We start from the raw sequence: 25,351 nt of genomic DNA on the forward strand, positions 1-25,351 counted from the left end.
ATAGGCGCGTTATAAATGCCATATCATATCATATCATATGTCATCAGCCCATTCTCCAGGAATAGCTGCCAGGAGACCTTTTATGTCCCCTATGGCCAGCCTGTTTCCTCCTGTCATTTTTTTCTAATTCATATATCCATTTCCCAGCGCCCAAAGTCAAACTCGGGAGCTCATACATTAAATTACCCTTGTCCATCTGCGGCCATGGAATATACTGCGGTCTTGCTCCCCCTTTTTCCAATACGGGAAACTGTGTGAACCCCAATCCAGAGTCGGCTCCCACCATTAGTTTATCCATGGCAGGGACGATCATCCGTCTGTCTCCTTGTCAGTAACAACCTTAACCTGCTCACATATGGCGGCGAGTCTCCCTTCTCACTATACGATCGTCCTCTGGGTCACTCTGGATATGCTATGGGATCTGGCGTCCTATCCTTAGGTTGATCCAGATCCGACCATCTTACTTCTTTATCCGTTTGCAGGCTTCCTTCAGGGGCGCACGCGCTCCCTCCTACCTCGAGGGTAGATTCTCTTTCCACGTCTGACATGTCTTGTCCCCAACTAGTGTGACTATTTTCTTCCTCACCTTTGCCTAAGGTCAGTCTGCTTAAGGACAATGCTCTACGTCCGTGACTGAACAGATTTTCTTCTTCGCTTTGTGATTGAAATTCTACGGATTGATCTCTCTTCGCACCTTCCTTTAATTCTTGATAGACCTTATCGATATTTTCTCCGATGCTTTCTGCATCAAATCTTTCTTCGTCTAACACAACTCTAGATATGATATGGCATTTATATGATATGATATGATATGATATGGCATTTATAACACGCCTATACACAAGTGTTTCAAGGCGTGACGAGGCAAGGGAGGGGGAACAGAGGGAAAAAAGACAACGATTCTACTAGGCCAGGTGTCATTCAGATTGCGCAAGTGTGTGGGAGGGGGAAGGAGGAGAAGTGCGGGGTAAGCAGGAGGGGACAGTGCAGTACATGGGATAAGAAAATAAATAACAAGAATAAGTACAGCCAGCAGGTGGCAAGGGTAAGTGCGGACATCAGGTGTCAAGTGCTGGTAGTGGGACTGTAGGGATACAGAGAACAGTCCCCAAGTGCAGGGGTGCCAGGAAGGCAGTGCAGGAGTGCAACTGGTGGGGGACGGGACCTGGGCCCGAGACCAGAGGGTGGCCAGGTAACCAGTGCAGTTTCAGTGTCAGCCAGGAAGTCAGCAAGGGAGAGGAGGAGAAAAAGCAGAAGCAAAGAGAAAGGTTTTGAGGTACTTCCGGAACCGAAGATGATTCTCTTCAAGTTTCAGGGAGGCAGGGAGGCTGTTCCAGAGGGAGGCCCCAGCCAAAGAAAGAGATCTACCACCAACTCGTTCCTTGGAGAAGCGACTAACCCTGAGGGAGTTTGAGGCAGATGAGCGAAGATCGCGAGAAGGAAGGTATTTAGGAAGAGAGAGTTGAAGGTTTTTGGGCCCTCAGGCCCCAGGCGACCTTGTGGACGATGCAGAGGGTTTTGAACTTAATCCTCGCAGCCACTGGGAGCCAGTGCAGAGATTTCAGTCCTGGAGAGATACGATCCCTGGGCTTGAGGCCAGGGACAAGTCTTGCAGTCCTGTTCTGGATAAGTTGCAGAGGGCAGAGAGTAGAAGCAGGCAGATTTAGAAAGAGGCTGTTACAATAGTCCAGCCTAGAGAGAACCAGAGCTCTGGAGACAGTGAGCTTCTGGGGGAAGGAGAGGAAAGGAAGGATACCTCTAAGGAGGTGCAGCTGGTAGTGGGACTTCTTAGAGACGTCAGAGTTGTGAGGAGAGAAGGAGAGTGTAGAGTCGAAGATGACCCCCAGGGTTTTAGCCTTGCAGGTGGGAGCAGGAAGAGGGCTGTTAGGGAGAATTCTCCAGAATGGCTAATTTCCATTACCTAATGAGTCCCTCAGCAGCTTTGCTGGATTTCTCGGATTACATTTTTTCACCTGGTAAGAAAGAGTGTGAGCCTTTTTTCTCACTCTTACATGTGTTTTGCTGTGTGTGTTTAACTTTTGTGTTCATAGACTGTGGAGCTTCAACTACTCCATAGGCATCATCTTTTTACTGTGTGTTACACAGCACCTTCAGTGCAGTGACACAGGGTTGTCTTTTAGACTTCCCAACTCCGACTCTATTTTCTGGGACTGACTACTGTCTCCCAGAACATATAAAGTTGCCATTAACTTTATTAGCCTCTGTAAAACCACAGACCCAGTACAAACCATCTTACATGGAGTACTGGAAAGGGTTAATACTTATCACTTTTTGTCTGTTTCTCTTGGAGCATTGTTTCGCTCCTTTTTCATCAAGACTTGGCTGGTGGCAGTGGTAAGTACCCTATTTTTCCTACTGCGGTTATCTTAAATAACATTGGTATTGTTTTAGGCTATCTTCATAGCCTTGAACTGAAGCCCGCTAGACCATATATGTTTTATTACGGTTCCCGGCTATGTTTATTCACCATTTCTTTTTGTAAAAGTCTTTTCTCGTGTTTTACTCTGCACGCCAAACCAGGTTTGGTTCCTGTGTTCACCGTCTTTTCGCGGGCTTCTACGCAGAAGCCCTCCTTAGGTGCCTGGAAGTCTGGGGGGGACAGGATGTGAGGGAGGGGTTTAGGACTCCCTGCACAGGGTCTACTTGGAGACCCATGTCACACTCTGAACTGATTGGCTGTGGTGACTGTCCTGGCGGGACGGCCACCTTGCTGTGTGATTGACAGCCAGGCTGTGCGAGTGGGGGAAAACTGCATAAAAAGCAGGTCTCTGGGTCTGGAAAGGCAAAGTCGCCACTGGAACGAAAGAATTTACGAGGAGCTGACGGAAGAGGACCCCTACCAAGCCTGAACCACCCGGTGAAGCCCTGCTGCAGGTCCGAATCCTCGAACTCCAATGACAGAGAAGATCCTCCAGGAATCTTCTTTCCATGAGCTGGTGGGACCAACCAGTTCGCCCAAACTGCAAGCCAGGACTCCCTCCTCTGGTCGAATTCGCTGTACAGAGCTACAGTGGGCCGGATAGCCAGGAAGGTCGGACCCTGCTTGGGCTTTAAGGAGCGCACCTTTTATTTGTTGCTTTGCTCTGCTGCTGGTTTCTTCCCTGGGCAGTGCAGGACCCTCCAGTCTTCCTACTTCATGTCAGTCCGACAGTCGCTTCAGGAACCGTGAGCCTGCAGGAACTGCCAGGAACGTCTGCCTCAGCTACAGCTTCTTCTCCATTTAAAGGTACTGTGCAAATCCGGTTGTTCGTTTCATTCAGCGGCAGTGAAAGTGTGTGAAATCTTTCTCCAATCCGAGGGCTTGTCCTTCCCTACTCTTTAAACTAACTTTTCTGCCGACCAATTTCATCCAGAACTGTTGGCAAAGACTTAACCGCGAAATACCCTGAACTGTGTGATCTTGAGCAAAAGACTTTTATCCTATTGACTTTGGCCCTAAGCCTTTTTGATTTGATTCTGTCACTGTAGTTCCTCTTTCTAGACTGCCTTGCTTGCTTACCTGTTGGTGCTGCTCAATTTCTGCCTAACTTTGCCTTTCCCTCCCTTTTAAATTTCTGGAGTGCCATTTTGCTCCCACTTCATTTGTGAGCTTAACTTGTCTGGAACCTATTGGGAGTGGTGTGGTGTATTAAGAGTGTGATTTTTAAACTGCTTTACTTTAGTGAAATGTTATACAACTGATGTGTAAATACATGTATATTCTTTTACCTTGAGTCAGTGTTTGCTTGAATCATAGTAACTCCTGTCCTTTGTGTAACTATTGATACTGCTCACTTGCTCTTGAGATAAGTCTGGCTGCTCAGCCATCGCTACCACTTTACTGTGTAGTTCAGGCTTGTACCAAAGGTGAATTTGTACTGTCACTTGTAGTCTTAATTGTGTGTGGTGTTCCCAAAGAGTACTGCATATAATTCTACCTAACAAGGGCCAAGAGAGGCCGGCTGAGAGCTACAGGAAAGGAGGGAGCGGGTGTGCCGATGAGGAGAATCTCAGTCTTACTGGCATTAAGGTAGAGGTCATTGGTGGCACTCCTGGATAGCAGACAGACAGTCAGAGATGAAGGAGGTAGAGGAGGAGGCTGAGGATAGCCTGAAGATGAGCTGCCCCTGACGTTGCTTCCTTTATCGGAAGGAACGTTTCTATTTTGTCCCATCGCATTTCTGAGCTTGGCACTACTGGTTCCTTATGAATAAGACTGGTATCAAGACCCAGCTGTCTACGTTTTCCTTCTATTTCTTCATCTAGTTCTCTTCGCTTTCTCGCATCCCTTCTGATTCTTTCTTCTTCTTGCCTTCATTCTTCTCTCCTTACTCCTTCCCTTCTTTCCTCTTCTACCCTTCATCTCTGTAATCTTTTGTCCCTTAGTCTTTGTGCTTCCTCCTCTTCTCTCTTCCTTTCTTTTCTATCCCTCTCTTCTCTCGCTCTCTGTCTATTGTGATACTTTCTTTGTTCTTCTGCCTGTTCTTTTTTCTGTTGCTCCTCCTGATATATCTATTCCCGTCGCTCCCTGCTCTTCCTTTTCTGCTAGTCTTCTTTCAATCTCTTCTCTTGTTCCTTGTCTTTTCTTTCTTGTTCATCCTTATCTTCTCTTTGCCTAACTTCCTCTATGCTTTTCCCATCCATTTTAAGTAATATCTGTGCTCCCATCCATGCGTTCTGCACGAGCGCTATCTCGTCAGCTTTAACCTTCTCTCCTTTCCATCTCTTAATCTCCTTATCTATTTCTGTTGACAGATTCGACCGCTCACTCCTTTCTCCTTTGTCTTGTATGATCTTATAGATCTCTTCTTTTCTTTTATTCTCAGCTGGACTATCATCGCTACTGTAAGTGAAAGGTTTGTATATTGGATTACTATACCCCGTCGCCGCTTTCAACTCCTTTAAACGATATAACCCTCTTTCTTCCGTACTAGCACCTTTTACATCGGGTGAGGTAAGGAGAGCTGAGGGCTCAACACCTTCCTCCTTACGCTGACTAAGCATCCACTCCTCAGGTGGCAGCTCTTCCCTTTCTTCCTGTACATTTTCCAGAATTGCTAATCTTTTCTCTAATTTCTTCCCCGCGTACCCAGCGTGCAAGTATGTAGTCATGTGTTGCAATGCCGCTTTTGACAATGTTCCCCTTGTGGCCGCGGCATGAACATCTTATCTGCCGTGCTTTTCACCCACTCCACACTATACTGTGTGAGCTTGGGCATGTGCTTTGGCAGTGTCTTGCATAAGTGCATAAGTGGAGTGTCTCCCATAATGACAAGTCTGAATTGACTGTCAATACTTAACAGACTTATGAAATAACCTTTATAGTCTTGCTCAAATCACCACCTTTTCAACGCTTTTAAAACAACAAATATGAGGCTGCACCATCAATCGCCTCTCAAGCCTCTAATTTCTTAATTAGCTATCTCTACCTTTTGATTGGGACCAATCACTTGCTCCTCAACCTTTTCAATTACTTCACAACTTTTATCGCTGATTCGATATTTTTACTCAACAAACAACATACAGACTAGACGACATTACACATTAATAAACACTGTGATCACCTTTTTCTCTCTCGCCTTTACTTTGCACCCTATACAGGGTTTGAGACGTCACCTTACGTAAACCTGTTTACACGTTATATGTTTCTGCTCTATCCCTGTTGGGATTTGAAACATCCCCTTCTGAAACTTCCTTGAGCCAGGACTCTAGGCGCTACCTTTTATTCACACAATATTTCCTGATACTCGAAAATTATCACAATCCCATCCCCTTCATTTGCCATTCCCTTTAGTCTACTCACTGTTCATTCATTAATCAACTTGAGGCCTTCGGTATCGACTCCTCCTCCAATTGACCACTTTGCCTTCCGTCCGCAGAGTACCCATGGAAACCGGGAAGGGATTTCGTCAAAGGGGGACCTGCCCACCGTCTTGGTTCTTCTTGCAAGTTTATTTCTATCGGCCGCTCTCCACAGGAAACCCTGCCGATCTTCCGGCTAACGGCAGAGGATGCCCGATCGTCTGAAAATCTGGCGGCAAACTAGTTTGGATTTTTTCCAACCATCCGCACTGCTACCACGTGAACTTATGGTTCTTTAGTATTGTGCATGCAATGGATGGGGTTCGTAGAATAACTCTGACACCAAATAATTGAACCAACTCAGGAAGATTGCAAATGTGCTGTTTTATTAACAATTGTCTAAAACAGGGAGTTACAACGGACATCAGCAGACCACTCGAGTTCTAAATGCATTTTTCATAAAAACACCCGTCTATGCAAAAAATATGTCAGACGTGATGTCATACTACCTGGCAAATAAGAAAAACCTCTGAGGGATTGTGATACGTTCAAGGGGAACATCTAAGGCCCCTATTCTGATCTTGGTGCAGTGAAGGTGCTAAACAGCATGATTCACTGCGCCAAAAGAGGACACCCAGGCTCCAATAGTATTCTCAAGTGGGCCTGGGCGTCCTCGTAGAGCACGACAGTGCACTGTGTGGATTGCGCCTGTTTTTAGTTGTAACAGGCGCAATCCAATCTCGGCAGCATTTTTGTAAAATAACGACATATTAGTTATTGTACAAAAATGCTGCCGGGAACACAGGTGTGTATGAACACGTTCCTATACACAAAGTGACCAGCTTCAACATTGCAGGATGTTGAAGCTGCTTACTTTGGTGTATAGGAAAGTGTTCATATACAACACGCAGGTGTATATGAACACTTTCATTTACACCAAACAAGGCTTCTTGTGGCACTCCTCCAGTCTAATGCCACCAAAATGGTACCGTATTTTTGAGCTATTTTAACGCACATATTAAACTGGATGAGTGCCTCAAGAATACCCTTCCAAAAAGCCAGATTACGCATGTGGCGGTAGCTAGGATGGTTTCCAACCCATCCTTGCAACCTCCACATGTATTGCGAAAGTGGCGCATTCCTTCTGACTTCCGAAGAATGCGCCACCTTCAGAATAGCTCTTAAGTACGGAAAAGGTCGTTAAGCCTTTTAACGTCCTTTTCTGTGCTTAACACCTGGATGAGTATAGTGGCCTGAGTATACTTTCTATATGGGCTGGTATTGTTATTGGCTATCTACTGTCAGGTGGACAACTTATGCCTACCTCTAAAAACATGAAAAAGAAGAGTACTCAGTGAATCATTCACTAAGCCTGGAGACGCATATTATGTAGTAAACACTACTTCAAAAAGTTGCAATTATTCAATATTCTAGAGTTCAGGTGTCAAAAGAAGTTCAATAGTCCTTTAGGTATTTGCAGTCTGATATTTCTCTTTTTAATTTTAGAGTTGTTTAGTGCCAAAGCCGATGCATTTTGGACATGTGGTTCATCTTCAGGGCAGGCTTTGGGCCTCATTACGAGCTTGCCGGTTCGGATACATTGGTACCGGAAAGGTTGCCAGTACCATTGTATCCGGCAAACTCTGAGTTGTGCTTGTGGGTGCCTTTGATTCTGCCAGGTCTGACCTGGCGGAATGAAAGGCACCCGCGAGAACAGCAAGCCCGTAGCACAAGCACTGTTATACACCGTGCTGGTGCTACAGGCATCCACAGTCCCATTGAGCCCTATGGGGCTCAAATGGGAATGGGGATCACCCGAATCCGGCACCCGTGAAAGGGCAATTACCGGGTCCGGCGTGCCGGAATATCCCCAGTAATTGCCCATTTGTGGGTGCCAGACTTTCTTGCAAGTTTGGAGGTAGCCTTGTAATGAGGCCCTCTGTGTTGTTAGAAAATACAACGCAAATTTGTCATATTGTCACTCCATGTTCATCTGTGTATATCGCCTTCACTTTTGTCCAATCATCCTATCCTTGATAGTACCTAGACATGCTTATCTTTCAAGGCAGCAGAAGACCAGGGTGACGGATCCAGCAAGAAATTCCATAGTGCATGTCCCTAGCTTTTGTTGGGTTGATGTGAATGTCCTGCGTTTGTATCCAGTGTACCTCTTATTCGGGTGGTAATTCTCCTGCTGGGCGCAGGGGGTCCTGGCGTGTCTGTTGCCTCATGTAGCGCGGCTGTTGCACAGAAAAATATGTCATCTTCAACACTATTAAGTACACAGTTTATCATTGGTCTTCAAACTATAAAGCCCTTGGTTATACGGCCCTCTACAAATGGTTGGCATGCTCGTGCCATGTCTGGAACATTCGGTTCACTTAGAAGCACGTAAACTCATACCCAGGTGCCAGGAGGTGGACTTGACCTTACCTCCCCACCCAATTAGCCCAACATCTCTCATCACACAAGCCTTCTGCCATACAGAATGTCTTTGAACTTGGCCTTGCAAAGTATCCTTGTCTGTGGGAATATATGGGAGTGCAGGCTTTCACTATCGTTGTTCTAGGACTCCACGCTCAATTCTATTTCCATCCTTGGTTCACGTGACGGGCGACCACGATTTGGTCCATTTTGTAGCATTTAAATGTCTTAAACGAATAAAACTTGGCATACTTGGTGTTCTTTCTTTGCACGTTAACAAGGGATGATTCAGCTTCAAACGTTCTCTGCTTTCAAGAATAGATAACCTACCTTAGCTTGCTGCTGCTTTTGATACAGGGCCAGACAGCCTCGCCATTCGTTTCCACGATCTCAGCTCATTCTTGCTGCGACACAGTTCTCGGCCTTTCCTCTCCATTGATCCTGGCTAACTAAATTCATGACACTGATGCCCAGTTTCTATACAATGGCGGCTTCGCCGGCAGTTTATTCACTCCATATAGCCAGCTTCTAAGATTACTTACAGCATCTGTACAATTATTGAACCGCTTACATTTTCTGCAATGCTTCGCACATGTGCAATCTTTTTTTCGCATATGAAAGTTTACTCGATTCTTAACTTCGTCATCAGTTTCTGTAAGATCCATGCATTTTCTTCAGCCAGTATCCTCGGGGCGTCGCGCTCGTCTCTTGTGACACCACCAGCTCCTCTTTTTGCTCCTTTTCATATTCCTACCGGGAGTTCCTCCCTCAGATTGTTGTCTCTTCGGGGATACATTATATAGGGTTTTCTCAGAGGATACCTTTTCTCAAACACCTGCTGCGGAATTGGCACAACTGCTGATTTTAAGCATGGCACAATCTCAGGCTTCCAACATATAGGAGGTAGGGGGGCGGGATTTCCTGCAGAGGCAGGTAACTGCCCCTCTACACCTGACATGTCAGTAACTTGGGAGCTTGCTTTGTCCATACTACGGAACCAGAATCCCATAAAGGGACCTTATCCCATTGAGGTGGTTTGTGCCATGATGGGGCTGACCGTAAGACCCTTCTCACACCGCGCTCTGGTTCTACATCGTACTGAGGGTGTTTGCTTCCAGCCTCCATAGTCACCCCAACATTCACCTTCACTGGGAGGCGGAGGCCTTCCTCAACTCGCCCACCAGTGAGAGAAGTATAGATTATTCCACTTCCAACCTGTTTATATTCCGCAGCAATGGTCTTTGGCGACAACGTCCACTTAGAACCACAGAAATAGCTGGAGGATGTATTTAAAGTTGAGGATGAAGCTATACCATGTCTGACCTTTTGGTGTTTCTTCCCCACTCCCCAAGCACCCCCTACCCAGGTGATCCTCGCTGGCTTGTCCACCCCCACGGTTGGGATCCAATAGCGATGGCCCTTCCCTGCCCAACTGAATAAGGTATCCCAGGAGCTTGAGTAGTGAAACACCCTCAGGTTTTTCCCAGTACCTACTAGAATAACATGTTATGGTCACGCACAAGAGCTGGTCACGTTCTTTGCTGAAAGAGCCTCAGAGTCTTACATGGGTGTCTCTAGTTGTTGCAAAACCTACATTTATGGCAATTAACGAGGCTAGTCTGTTTGATTATCTCTTGATAGTATCCCTCACTGGCATTCACTTAAAAGCGTACACATCATGTAATGCCCTGAAAGTGGCATATTACCCTGGTGCGTACTTCTATATGTATTTGTATTTATTTTATTTATGTTGCGCACCTTGCCCTGGGGCATCTGGGCGCATGGTAAGAAAACGGTTTCATACATTCATTTGAAGTTACATATGTCAATTTAGGGTGAACAAGAACAGATAGGCAGGGGCAATATCATGACAGGAAGTGCAGTCAGTTGCAGTTACAAACAATCAGATACTATGTCCCAGGTATCGCCTGTGAAGAATCTGATGATGTCATCACTCCTTTCCCAGAGGCAGCCTCACCTCATGTGGCCAGGGGACGGCAGCCGCTACCTGATCCTGACCCTGGAAGTGGCTATATTTGAGGGAGGGTCACATGGGGGAGGCGACCCTCAGGGGGGAGTGAAACATTGTCAGATATGATATTATATGATCTGGTATTTATAACACGCCTATACACAAGTGTTTCAAGGCGCGAACCTGAGACATAGTCAGATGAGATGTGGTTTCCCTCTTTCCCTTTTAGGGCATTCTCCTCCATTCTTCATGCCTTGATGACATATTGTTATGTAGAAAAAGAGACAGCAAACACAACTGATTATTCCCTAGATGTACCCGACCCAATCTACACTACTGGGACGATGAAGAGGGATGGAACAATGAAGATCCGCAAAGCCCGAAGACCAACAACACACTCAAGTTGTTGGAAGGAGTGGCGCAATGCGGAACCTTTAAATCCCTGACAGCTGATGCGGAAAGGAGAGAGACTGACAGGAGCAGGTGGCTTTCTAATTTCTGAGAAAGCTGGGCTGCAGAGAAGACCAGACGGACTGCAGAAAGCAAGTTCAGGGCTACAGGAGCTTGGAGCGCTCTAGGAAGCACTGTTCCCTGAGCACCGAAGAACCGTAGGTCTACCATGGTGAGGTCGGAGGCAGCGCGTGACTGTCAGAGGATGCCAGAGACCAAACAGGAAGGCAAGCAGAAGCGAGACACTCCCCAGAAATGCCGACAAGCAGTAACCGGTAGCGTGAGGAACGCTGAAGTGACTGTCTGAAACCTGTGAGCCCAGTGGGAAGAGGTGGGACGGCAGATCACTAACCAGCGAATGACACGCATCCCGGGAAAGCCTGAGGAAGTTGTTTGAGAGGGTGGGAAGCCCTGTGAAGTAAGAGAGAGACTAATGAATTGCCAAGTGGAGGGTTGCTGACCCACTTTAGAAGGAAAGCATGGAGAAGGCTGTTGCCTGATATTGTGAGTCTGGGACCCACATCTAAATTGAGAAAGAGTTGTGTTGTACAAAAGTCCTGGCAGGAGAGTATGCCTGGCATTTGCAAGTCTGGGACACGCACTTTATATAACTTTGAAAAGAGTAACCCAGGAAGATTCATGCCCTTAGGGTTTTGATTTTGCAGTTCAGTGACTTTGAAAAGAGAATGCAAAGGACGATTCGTGCCCTTAGGTCCTTGAAATATTTTGAGTGTGGGAAAGCCATGGGGAAGGGAGTCATTCCCAGGGAGTGAATTGCAACACCAAGAGGAGAGTGTTATCCTCTTGGGCTGAAAAGAACTTTTGTTTTGGTGGAGGGAATCCTGGGGAAGGGAGTCATTCCCACTTGAACTGTGAAAACTATCCATTTAGAACTTTTGTTGGAGTTGTACCTTTTGCTGAACTTGAACATTTGTGTACTTTCTAAGTCAACGACAATACCCTTAACACCTTAGAGTTAGTTTTAGAATGCAAGGGTTAGGATAGGAGTTCGGACACAGGACATTTTTGCTTTGGTGATCTTGACACTTGAGAGACCCTTCGTTTTGGTGGAGGTGGGGAAATACCTCCTAGACTAGGGACTGTGAGGCATTTCCAACCAATTTATTATTTAACAAACGTTTATGACGACCATCATGAGTCCTGTGTCCGTGTCTCATTCCTAGTTCCTCACACACCCGTTTAAATAATGGGTGCAATATAAAATGGAATCCATTCAATAATGAACAACTGAGGGGTGGGATTCATGGGTCGTGGACCCAGTGTTATGTGTATTTATTAATGACATAAACACAAGCCAGCCTTAAAAGCTCAGATTTTATGAAGAATTAGTACACACTATACGCCCTTTTTTTATTCGACCCTCTGCTCAGTTAAGGGGCACTACAAGGAGGAGATGTACAAGCTGGTTTGACGAGGATTGTAAAAAGCCAAGAGTGACCTCTTTGCAGCCCTCGAAGCTGATAGTCACGATAAAGTGCATTTGATAAAGCAAATGAGAATCGACTATAAAGCCACAGTTAAGAAGAAAAAAGAGGTAGAAATTGAAAGTAGATGGGAAAGTTCAAAGCCAGGATTCTATAAACGTGATCAAAATAAGTTCTGGAAGATTGTTTCACAGGGTGACCTCATTATAGCACGTAGTCCCGTTATGGCCATTCCTGCCTCTGTGGGGTATGACCACTTTAAGCGATTATATGAGTCACAACCAGCAAATGACTCCACACCAGCAGCTTTACAGGGCTTGCCTATTGCCAGTGGTGTTCCTCTGCTGCTTTCGGTCAGAAGAGGTGCTTTCTTAATTGACCCCAGACTTTAAAAGCTTTAAGCTAGAGACTTGCACTATCCCAGTGCAGAGTAAAGTAAAATCTCTGGGCATCCAATTGGAGGCCTCTATGAATGCAGCTGCCTGTGTCAATCAGATCAGCTAGAATGGCAATTACTTGCTCCGCCTGCTCAAGAACATCTGAAAAGGACTGTGCAATCATCGCTGTCACCAACGTTTAAACTTCCCCCAGACATAGGGAGAACTGGGCAGATGGTGGGATGGTCTCGCCCCTGTACTACCCTGTCCTGCAACAGTCGGCCCGCGTGATCGGCAGTGGGGGACATGACAGCACCATATTTCCCCTCTCCCCGGGCGCAGAGTGAAGAGAGGCATGGGACACCGAGGAGGCTGGGAACTTGCAGCCCGACAGAGGAGGAGGGGGGCTAGCGGGGACCCATGGTAAGGAGTATCTTAAGAGTGCCCGGGCCCTGCGGCTCCAGTGTGGGGAGGCCTGGTGAGGGCAGGTCAATGGAGTGAAACCTAGCACAGCCTGACAAAGATAGAGACAGACATATAAAAAAGCCAGCTGGGGGTGCCAGGCCCCTGTACTCCACAACAGAAAACATTTACAGACAGAGACTGTCTCCACCTGGCGACTCTTAACGCCCGCTCAGCCAACAAAAACTCTGCTGACATCTGCCTCCTTCTCGAAGACACTAACGTCGACATACTCGCTCTAACAGAGACATGCTTCAATGCCAGCTCAGTCACTGCTTTTGACTCCCTGCTACCGGATGGCTTCAAGATCACCTCCAAGCCTCGACCTCACTGCACTGGCGGGGGGATTGCCTTAATCTCCCTTGAGTGGTTTCCTTCGTCGGTCATACCGACCCAATTCTAATCTTCCTCTGAGAGCCTGGTTTGCAAGTTGGTCATCTCTCCCTCCTCCACCCTGACCATTGCCATCATTTACCGGCCTCCAGGCGCCACCCCCCTGTTCCTCTCTGAATGGGCTGATTTCTGCTCTTTCTTACTTTCAACCTCCTCCTGCCTACTGCTCCTGGGTGACTAACATCCAATTGGACACCCCTGCCACAGCATCCACTCTATTCATTGACATCTACACATCTCTATCCCTGTCCATTCTCCCTTCTAGCCCAACCCACTCTGCTGGACACACTCTGGATTCCCTCATCCACTCTGACCTCCCTTTCTCATCTCCTCTAGCCACCTCGACCGCACCTCCAAAAGCCCTGCCTACCTTGTTCACAAACATCCGCCCGATAAAACGAGTGTCAGCTGCTGCCTTCACTAGCACATTTATCCCCCCTTGCCCTCCCAACTCAGACTCTAGCACTGAATCTGCTCTCAGCAACTTCCACTTGTCCATCACCAACATCCTTGACATTCTTGTCCCAGTCACGAGGATCCGCTTAAAACCTGCCTCTAAGCGCAACACCTGGTACGACTCTGATCTTGCAGCCCTGAAACGAAAATGCAGATCAGCGGAAGAGAAGTGTCAAACTTCAGGCTCACCCTCTGACAAACTGGCCTGCTGCCTACTCTAAAGGCAATACAGACTCTCCATATGCACCAAGAAAAGAGCCCACATACAGGCTGTGGTTTCCTCTGCATCCAGCAACACGGCTAAACTCTTCAAAATCTGCAGGGAACTAGCCAACCCTTCCGCTGTCTCCTCCTCCCCTATTCCTTCCCAGGCCATCTGCAACGCACTGGCCACTCACTTCACCACCAAAACTCAGGTTATCCTGAACAGCCTTGTTACTCACCCTCCCAACCCTTCCCACACCACCCCCCTCCCTTGGCCTCTCACCCTCCTCCTTCCTTCCCTCCGTCACCCCTGTCACACCTGAAGGAGTTACCAGAGTTGTCCGCTCCATGAAGGTCTCTTCCAAACAGGTCTCCCCTTGCTCATCCAGAACCATCAAGGACAACATTGTCTCTCTTGCCCCTGCACTCGCTGACCTCTGCAACCACTCTTTTGCCACTGGTTCTTTCCCCTCCTCCCTCAAGCACTCCCTTGTGCGTCCCCTCCTTAAAAAACATTCAGCAGACCCTATCTGTCCAGCCAACTACTGCCCTATTTCCATCACCCCCTTCCTGGGGAAACTGCTGGAGAAGTTGGCCTTGCCCCAACTTAACTCTCACACTGACATTGTTGGTGGTCTTCACAACCATTAATCTGGATTCCGGGCATCGAGAGGCACGGAAACTGCTCTTCGGAACACCCATGATGAACTGTTAGCATCCCTTGATTCCAACTCCCCAGCTGTCCTCATCCTACTTGATCTCTGCTCTGCCTTTGACACGGTGAACCACTACATCCTCATAAAAAGGCACCATGACACCATTGGTATCTCGGATTGGGCACTGGACTGGCTGACCTTCCTACCTGACCACTCCTCCCATATAATCCTGGGAACCTTCTCCTCTCCTACTTCCGTCTCCTCATGTGGTGTCCCCAAGGGCTCCATCCTCTCCCATAGCTCTTTCACGTCTACCCTACTCAGCTGGCACTCCTCATCTCCTCCTTCTCCCCCAACTTCCAGTGTCATGCAGATGACACAAAACTCTTTTTCAAATTTCCTGCTGACCCTCTTGCACCCTCCATCATTCCTGACTGTCTATCTGCCATCCGGTCCTGGTGCACCTCCAACGACCTCTGCCTCAACGCCTGTAAAACTGAGATCCTTCCCATTGGGACCCCTGCTCCCTCCTTCTTCCCTTCTCTCTGGCCTCCCACCATGGGCTCTCCTCCTGCTATTTCTTCTGAAGCCAGATATCTTGCAGTCATCTTCGACTCCTCTCTCTCCTTCCTCCCTCACACTCAGGGCATTGCCAAGAAGTCCCACTTTCAGCTCTTCCTTCTCATAGGATTTCTACCTTTTCTCACTTTCCCCCAGAAGCTCAAAGTTACACAGGCTCTGGTTCTCTCTAGGCTTGACTATTGCAACATCCTCCCCCTGAATCTCCCTTCTTCCACTCTGCGACCCCTTCAGCTAATCCAGAACAGGGCAGCAAGACTTATCCTTGGCCTCAATCCCCGGGATCGCATCTTTCCTGCCCTTTCCTGCCCTAAAAAGTCTTCATTGGCTCCCGGTTGCTTCACAGATTAAATTTGAATCCCTCTGCATCATCCACAAGGCTGCCTGGGAACGGGGACCACACTATCTGCAACTCTCTCTTACTAAACATTCTCCCTCTTGACCTCTGCGTTCCTCTGGCACCAACTCTCTGTGTGTAAAGTATTTTGCTAAACAGAGAGCAGGTGGTTGATCGCTTTCCTCAGCAGGCTCCCTTCTATGGAACGGCCTCCCCCTTCCCTCTGCGTCTTGAACAGGATTTTCTTAAATTCCGGATGCTCCTCAAGACTTTCCTCTTCACCTCCTCCTTCCCCCCAACCCTTCTGTCCTCAGCTAATTTCACAGTTGCCTTGATTGGTGTCCAGGGCCCTTATGCATTCTCAGGGCCCTGACCTCCCACACCAATCGCCCCCAGCTCCTGTCTATCCTCAGCACACCCCCCGTCCTGGAGGCTCACACTTACCATACCTTGCACTTCATCTGTTGCTCACCCACGAGTACAGGCACCCCAGCACTTAACCCACTGCCTCTCCCTTCTGAACTTGCACGTTCTGAATACTCACAAGGCATAGTAGTAGGTTCATCCTTTTTTCCCCTCCAATGTATTTAATATCTGTATGTATTTAATGTGTCTCATTCCCATGTCCCCTCCCTGATGCCCTGTAGGTACTTTGAAACAGAATTGACTTACTTTATAGGTGCCTAACACGTGAACAATAAATACATAAATAAATAAAAAATAGGTTCTTGTTGGGTCCTGGTTCCTCTGCACTCAATGCACAAAAGAGTAATAAAGCGCCAGGAATGGACGGTATTCCCATTGGTCTCTTTAAAGCTCCAGGGCCGGACGGTATTCCCATTGGTCTCTTTAAAGCTCCAGGGCCGGACGGTATTCCCATTGGTCTCTTTAAAGCTCCAGGGCCGGACGGTATTCCCATTGGTCTCTTTAAAGCACCAGTGCCGGACGGTATTCCCATTGGTCTATTTAAAGCTCCAGGGCGGGACGGTATTCCCATTGGTTTCCTTAAAGCTCCAGGGCGGGACGATATTCCCATTGGTCTCTTTAAAGCGCCAGGGTCGGACGGTATTCCCATTGGTCTCCTTAAAGCTCCAGGGCTGGACGGTATTCCCATTGGTCTATTTAAATCTCCAGGGCGGGACGGTATTCCCATTGGTCTCCTTAAAGCTCCAGGGCGGGACGTTATTCCCATTGGTCTCTTTAAAGCTCCAGGGCTTGACGGTATTCCCATTGGTCTCCTTAAAGCACCAGTGCCGGACGGTATTCCCATTGGTCTCTTTACAGCTCCAGGGCTGGACGGTATTCCCATTGGTCTCCTTAAAGCTCCAGGGCGGGACGATATTCCCATTGGTCTCTTTAAAGCGCCAGGGTCGGACGGTATTCCCATTGGTCTCTTTGAAGCCCCAGGGATGGACAGTATTTCCATTGGTCTATTTAAAGCTCCAGGGCGGGACGGTATTCCCATTGGTCTCTTTAAAGCGCCAGGGCTGGACGGTATTCCATTGGTCTCTTTAATGCGCCAGGGCTGGACGGTATTCTCATTGGTCTCTTTAGAGCAGCAGGGCTGGACGGTATTCCCATTGGTCTCTTTAAAGCACAAGGGCTGGACGGTAGTCCCATTGATCTCTTTAAAGTGCCAGGCTGGACGGTATTCACATTGGTCTCTTTAAAGCGCCAGGGTCGGACGGTATTCCCATTGGTGCCTAACACGTGAACAATAAATAAATATATAAATAAAAATTAGGTTCTTTTTGGGTCCTGGTTCCTCTGCGCTCAATGCACAAAAGAGTAATAAAGCGCCAGGTATGGACGGTATTCCCATTCGTCTCTTTCAAGCTCCAAGGCTGGACGGTATTCCCATTGGTCTCTTTAAAGCTCCAGGGCTTGACGGTGTCCCCTTTGGTCTCTTTAAAGCACCAGTGCCGGACGGTATTCCAATTGGTCTCTTTACAGCTCCAGGGCTGGACGATATTCCCATTGGTCTCCTTAAAGTTCCAAGGCGGGACGATATTCCAATTGGTCTCTTTAAAGTGCCAGGGCCAGCCGGTATTCCCATTGGTCTCTTTAAAGTGCCAGGGTCGGACTGTATTCCCATTAGTCTCTTTGAAGCTCCAGGGATGGACAGTATTCCTATTGGTCTCATTAAAGCACCAGGGCCAGACGGTATTCCCATTGGTCTCTTTAAAGCACCAGGGCTGGACAGTATTCCAATTGGTCTCTTTAAAGCACCAGGGCTGGACGGTATTCCCCATTGGTCTATTTAAAGCTCCAGGGCGGGACGGTATTCCCATTGGTCTCTTTAAAGCGCCAGGGCTGGACGGTATTCCATTGGTCTCTTTAATGCGCCAGGGCTGGACGGTATTCTCATTGGTCTCTTTAGAGCAGCAGGGCAGGACGGTATTCCCATTAGTCTCTTTAAAGCACCAGGGCTGGACGGTATTCCCATTGGTCTCTTTAAATCGCCAGGGCTGGACGGTATTCCCATTGGTCTCTTTAAAGCTCCAGGCTGGACGGTATTCCCATTGGTCTCTTTAAAGCTCCATGGATGGACGGTATTGCCATTGGTCTCTTCAAAGCTCCAGGGCTGGACGGTATTCCCATTGGTCTCTTTAAAGCGCCAGGCTGGACGGTATTCCCACCGTCCTGGATGCTCACACTCACCATACCTTGCACTTCATCTTTTGCTCACCCACGAGCACCGGCACCCCAGCACTTAACCCCACTGCCCCTCCCTTCCAAACTTGCACGTTCTGAATACTCACAAGACGTAGTAGGTTTGTCCTTTTTTCCCCTCCTCTGTATTTAATACATCTATTTATTTAATGTGTCTCATTCCCATGTCCCCTCCCTGATGCCCTGTAGGCACTTTGAAACAGAATTTACTTACTGTATGAGTGCCTAACATGTGAACAACAAATAAATAAATAATAAAATTAGGTTCTTTTTGGGTCCTGGTTCCTCTGCACTCAATGCACAAAAGAGTAATAAAGCGCCAGGGATGGACGGTATTCCTATTGGTCTCTTTAAAGCACCAGGTCTGAACGGTAGTCTCATTGATCTCTTTAAAGCACCAGGTCTGGACGGTAGTCTCATTGATCTCTTTAAAGTGCCAGGGCTGGACGGTATTCCCATTGGTCTCTTTAAAGCTGCAGGGCTGGACGGTATTCCCATTGGTCTCTTTAAAGCTCCAGGGCTGGACGGTATTCCTATTGGTCTCTTTAAAGCACCAGGTCTGGACGGTAGTCTCATTAATCTCTTTAAAGTGCCAGGGCTGGACGGTATTCCCATTGGTCTCTTTAAAGCTCCAGGGCTGGACGGTATTCCCATTGGTCTCTTTAAAGCTCCAGGGCTGGACGGTATTCCCATTGGTGTCTTTAAAGCACCAGTGCCGGACGGTATTCCCATTGGTCTCTTTAGAGCACCAGGGCTGGACGGTATTCCCATTGGTATCTTTAAAGCAGCAGGGCTGGATGGTGTTCCCATTGGTCTCTTTAAAGCTCCAGGGCTGGTTGGTATTCCCATTGATCTCTTTAAAGCGCCAAGGCTGGACGGTATTCCCATTGGTCTCTTTAAATCTCCAGGACTGGACGGTATTCCCATTGGCCTCTTTAAAGCTCCAGGGCTGGACGGTATTCCCATTGGTCTCTTTAAAGCGCCAGGGCCGGATGGTATTCCCATTGGTCTCTTTAAAGAGCCAGGGCTGGACGGTATTCCCATTGGTCTCTTTAAAGCGCCACGGCTGGACGGTATTCACATTGGTCTGTTTAAAGCATATGGGCTAGACGGTATTCCCATTGGTCTCTTTAAAGTGCCAGGGCCGGACGGTATTCCCATTGGTCTCTTTAAAGCACCAGGGTTGGACAGTATTCCCATTGGTCTCTTTAAAGCTCCAGGGATGGACGGTATTCCCATTGGTCTCTTTAAAGCTCCAGGGCTGGACATTATTCCCATTGATCTCTTTAAAGCTCCAGGGCCGGACGGTATTCCCATTGGTCTCTATAAAGCACCAGGGCCAGACGGTATTCCCATTGGTATCCTTTAAGCTCCAGGGCTGGATGGTATTCCCATTGGTCTCTTTAAAGCACCAGGGCTGAACGGTGTTCCCATTGGTCTCTTTAAAGCTCCAGGGCCGGACGGTATTTCCATTGGTCTCTTTAGAGCACCAGGGCTGGACGTTGTTCCCATTGATTTCTTCAAAGCTCCAGGGCCGGACGGTATTCCCATTGGTCTCTTTAGAGCACCAGGGCTGGACGTTGTTCCCATTATTTCTTCAAAGCTCCAGGGCCGGACGGTATTCCCGTTGGTCTCTTTAGACCAGAAGGTTCAAATCCCAATTCTATTAAAACGGTTTAACTTGGTCAATAAATACCAAGAGCCGCCAATGTCATGGCGTTCAGCTGTGATAGTTCCTGTTTTTAAAAAGGGGACAGTATCGTCCCATGAAATAATAGGCCCATTGCACTTTTAGAAGGTTTGGGAAAAGCGTACGCCGATATCCTTGCTAATTGGTTACTCTCATATATTGATGATTTAAAACGTCTTCACCAGTCACAAGTCGGCTTATGTAGAGTCCTAGGTACGGTTGAATAAGCCTTCCGATTAACCTTGATCCTACAGAAATATGTGGGTCAAAAGGCTATGCCCCTTTACATGGCATTTATACAGCATAATGAAGTTGGCCACACCTCTTTAAGGCTTGGAAATGCCGCCAATACACTGTAGTTCCTGTGCCCTTTGCATGAAGATTGTACTCTTATGCATTCTGTAATATTTTATTCTGAATTTGGCTTTTGTTGTTCAATGTCACCGGAATAAAGTGTATTTACTATTTACTGCTATTACCTGAGCATCGCTTTGGAAACATCATGTTGGTGTAAAGGGCATTTTCACATGACGTTGTAACTTGTTCTTTGTTGTTTCTTTGAGGACAGATGAAGCCTCAGGTTCAGTGTTTGCTTCTCATCTTGGAGAGGAAGTGGGAGGAAGGAGTCCAGGGCAAGAGTTGGGTGAGTGTCACATATGCTCCTTGGAGCCTCCAGTACTTGCATTGAATATTGATTTTATTGTTTACTTGTTAGGCGCTTATACAGGAAGCAAATTCTGTTTCAAAGCGCCCACAGAGCATCAGGGAGGGGACAGGGGATGATAGCCAAAGTACTTACAATACGGTTAAATTATTAAATACAACAATATAAGAAGAGAAGTGGGCGGGGGATGAACCTACTATTCCTTGTGAGTGTTCAGAATGTGCAAGTGAAGAGGGGAGAGGGGTGTGGGATAGGTGCTGTGGTGCTCATGGAGAGCAGTAGGTGAAATGCTATGAAGAAAGGTAAGTGTAACATCCAGTGTTGGAGGGTGAGCCGAGGTAAGTACAGAGGATAGACAGCGGCTGGGTTAATAGGATGTAATGGATCAGGGCCCTGAGGATGCATAAGGGCCCTGCACACCAATGACGCTACTGTGCAATTAGCAGGGTAGAGAGGGATGGAAGGAAGAGGTAAAGAGGAAGGTCTTAAGTTTTTTACAGAACTTAAGAAGGTCCTGCTCAAGACGAAGAGGGAGGCTGTTCCAAAAAAGGGGGCCCGCTGAGGAAAGTGATCAACCACCTGCCCTCTGTTTAGCAAACCGATTTTCACACAAGGAGTTGGTGCCAGAGGAGTGTAGGTGTCTAGAGGGGGAATATTTAGTCAGAAGGATTTGCAGATAGAGTGGTCCCCGACCCCAGACAGCCTTGTGGATGATGCAGAGGGATTTGAATTTAATCTGTGCTGCGACAGGGAGCCAGTGAAGACTTTGTAGGGCAGGTGAGATGCGGTCCCTGGGCTTGAGGCCAAGGATAAGTCTTGCTGTCATATTCTGGGTTAGCTGGACGTGTTGCAGAGTGGAAGAAGGTAGATTCAGGAGAAGGCTATTGCAATAGTGAAGCCTAGAGAGAACTAGTGCCTGGGTAACATTAAGTCTCTGGAAGAAGGTGAGCAAAGGACGAATTCCTTTCAGAAAGAAAAGTTGAAAGTGGGACTTCTTGGCAATGTCCCGGGTATGAGGGAGGAAGGAGCGAGAGAAGTCGAAGATGACCCTGAGGTTTCTGGCTTCTGAACAGAGAGCAGGGGGGGAATGTGGAATAAGGCCAGAGTGAAGGGAAGAAGTAGGGTGCCAGTGTCCCAATAGGGAGGATCTCTGTTTGCTGGCATTGCAGCAGAGATCATTAGAAGTACACCAGGTCTGGATGTCTGAGAGGCAGTCAGGGATGGTGGAGGGTGCAAGGGCTTCTGTAGGAAGTTTGAAGAAGAGTTCTGTATTGTCAACATAGCACTGGAAGTTGGGGGGGAAGGAGGTAATGAGGCGTTCCAGCAAAGTAAGGTATATGTTAAAGAGCCAAGGCGAAAGAATGGAGCCCTGAGATACGCCACAGGTGGAGAAAGAGGTAGGGGAGGAGAAGGTGCCCAGTATGACTTTGGAAGAGCGGTCAGTTAGGAAGGAGGTAAGCCAGTGCAGTACCCACCCCAAGTTACCAAGGGTGTCATGGAGCCTTTTTATGAGGATGGAGTGGTTCACTGTGTCACATGCAGAAGAGAGATCAAGGAGGATGAGGACAGCCGGGGAGTTGGAATCAGGGGATGCAAGCAGTTCTTCACAGGTGTTCAGAAAAGTAGTTTCGTGCCTCTGGATGCTCGGAATACAGATTGATGGTCGTGGAGATTTCACTGTGGGAGTTAAATTGGGGCAGGGACAACTTTTCAAGCAGTTTCCCCAGGAAAGGGGTGATGGAGATGGGGTAATCGTTGGCTGGGCAGGAACGGTCTGCTGATCGTTTCTGAAGAAGGAGGCACACAAGGGAGTGCTTATCCTGGCATGAGACATTGATCCTGACAGGAGACATTGCAGGGCTCGCTCAGTTGCCTATCTGTTCCCATCGTGTTGCAGAATATCCTGGTTTGTTGCATGTCTTGGGATGGACACTCTTCGCCCTGTGTTCCTACAAGTTCCCTTTTTGCTGATGGCAAATGTTATCATACAGGATTTCTGCACCTCTTTTCATTAGACTGTTCTCTTCATGGAATTACAGGACATGCAAGTATTACAGCCATCGACACAATGCGTCTTGAAGATGTCTGTTCCATGGAGACACTTGAATCAGAGACCGGGAGACCTACAGGTGGGTAGAAATAAATGAGGGTCAGAGACAGAATCAAACCTTTGGGGGGGGCTGGGTTTTAAGTCTTTGGCTTCATTATAGGGGGTCAATTGATATTGTCTGGACAGGCTTTTATCCTCTGCCACCTTACCATTTTCCAAGACATTTTCATGCTGCCTTTGCTCAAAAGCTATGCCAGCATTGCCACTGTAAAATGGTATGATATGATATGGCATTTATAACGCGCATGTACACAAGTGTTTCTAGGCGTGACAAGACAAGGCGGGGGAAATAGGGAGGAAAAAACAACGATCTTACTAGGCCTTGTGTCATTCAGATGGCGCAAGTGCAGGGAAGTGGAAGGGGAGAAGTGCCAAGGAGGGGGTGGGGGGAGAAGTGCAGGTAATCAAAAGGTGCAGACAGCAGGTGGCTCATAAGTGCAGAGAGAAGGGACTGTAGGGTTACAGATACAGACCACAAGTGCTGGGGCAGCCAAGAGGTAGTGCGAGGTGCAACTGGACAGGCAGGGACCTGGGCCCAGGTTCAGAAGGTGGCCAGGTAAACCAATGCATGGAGCAGACGGGTCATCAGCAGGGGAGATAAAGCCGAAGCGAAGAGGAAGGGCTTGAGTTGCTTCCGGAACCGCAGGTGGTTCTGCTCAAGTTTGAGAGCAGCAGGGAGGCTGTTCCAGAGGAAGGCCCCAGCTGAAGATAGAGATCTGCCCCAACTCTCTGCTTGGAAAAGCGACTGACCCTCACAGAGTTGGAGGTGAATGAGCGGAGAGCTCAAGAAGGGAGATGTTTAGGAAGAGAGAATTGGAGGTAGTGCAGTCCTAGGCTCAAGAAAGCCTTGTGTACGATGCACAGGGTCTTGAACCTGATCCTTGCAGCCACTGGGAGCCAATGAAGAGATTAAAGAGCTCGAGAGATACAATCCCTGGGCTTGTGGTCAAGGACAAGTATCGAGTTCCTGTTCTGGATAAATTGTAGAGGATGGAGAGTAGAGGCAGGAAGATTTAGAAAGAGACTGTTGCAGCAGTCCAGCATAGAGAGGACCAGAGCACTGGAGACAGTGGGCCTCATTATGGCTTTGGCGGTAGCCATGCCGCTATTGGCGGCATGGCTGCCACCAAAACCGGATCCGGATCCGGGTTCCCAGAAGGGGGAATTACCGGGCCATTCCGAACCCGGGCCCAGACCTTCCCCATTCCCATCTGAGCCCCCATAGGGCTCAATGGGAATGGGTGCAGGGAGCTAACAACGGGCCGATTACGACCAGCCCATTGTTAGCTACCTGGTCCTCTTGCAGGACCCGGTAATGCTGCCGGGTTTTACCAGGCGTCCTTACCGGGTTCCGCGAGGGGACCTCGTCATTTTGCATAATGGGTTTAACGGGTCCGCCTCCATTAGCGGAGCCCGTTAACCCATTACGCAAAAGCCGTAATGAGGCCCAGTGAGTTTCTAGGGGAAAGTGAGGAAAGGAAGAATACCTCTGAGGAGGTGCAGCTGATAGTTTGACTTGTTAGAGACACCAGAGATGTGAGGAGAGAAGGAGAGGGTGGAGTTCTGATGTTGAGGATCTCCATCGTACTGGCATTAAGGCAGAGATCATTGGCGGCTCACCAGTCCTGAATTGAGGACAGACAGTCTGGAATAAGAGAAGGAGTAGAGGTAGCCGAGGGGAGCCTGAAAGAGTGCTTGGTGTCATCCGCATAATACTGAAAGTTGGAGCAGAGAGCAGCGATACAGTGGGCAAGAGGTGCCAGTTATTGGTTGAACAACCAGGGAGAAAGGTTAGACCCCGGGGGAACACCACAGGTAGAGAGAGATAGAAGAGAGGAATGACCACAACTGGACCTGAGAAGGCCGATCAGTGACAAAGGAGGTCAGCCAGGCCAGGGCCTTATCAGTGATACCCAGGTTATTACATGGGCGATTGAGCAGGATGGCATGGTTGACCATATCAAAAGCAGAAAAAGGATCGATGAGAATGAGAACAGAAGGAAGGTTAGAGTCAAGGTTACAGAGTAGGTCTTCACGGATGCTTGGGAGAGCAGTTTCCGTGCTCCTGGCCGCTCTAAAGCCAGACTGGTGGTCATGAAGACAACAACAGATTCAGTGTGCAGATTAATCTGGTAGATGGCAGCTTTTCCAAGAGCTTCCTGAGTAAAGGAGTCATGGAGCTAGGCGATAGTTAGCCAGAGAGAAAGGATCGGCAGTGGGCTTCTTTAGAAGGGGATGCACAAGGGAGTGCTTCTGGGGGAGGGTAAGGTTTCAGTGGCAAAAGAGTGATTGCAAAAATCGGTCACAGCTGGAGCAAGGGTGTCGATGTGGTCCTTGATGGTTCTGGATGAACAAGGAAGAACCTGCTTTGATGAGACTTTCATAGATCAGACTTGTCTAGAAACATCGTCAGGGGTGAACAAGGGAAAGGAAGAGAAGGGAGGAAGAGAGGCAGCAAACGGCAGACCAGGAGTGGAGAAGGAGGAGGAGGAGGAGGAGGAAGAGGCTGGGCAGGATGTCCTGAGTTTTAGGGATGAATGCATTCTGTGCCCATAAATATCAGTATTGCAATTGTTGGGTGTGTGTCGCTCATTGGTGTAAGTGCTGGGCCAAGTGCCGTTTGCTTGCCCTTCGTCCTGATGAACCTGATCTGCATG

General features: G+C 48.1%; 1 pseudogene; it reads left to right on the top strand.

Moving 5' to 3' along the window:
- The window catches only part of LOC138487583 (zinc finger protein 850-like), a 673,452-nt pseudogene that overhangs the window by 296,059 nt on the left and 352,042 nt on the right, over positions 1-25,351 (top strand).

The sequence above is a fragment of the Ambystoma mexicanum genome, chromosome 9 (genome assembly GCF_040938575.1).
Source record: "Ambystoma mexicanum isolate Mex_15411 chromosome 9, UKY_AmexF1_1, whole genome shotgun sequence".
Classification (NCBI taxonomy): Eukaryota; Metazoa; Chordata; class Amphibia; order Caudata; family Ambystomatidae; genus Ambystoma; species Ambystoma mexicanum.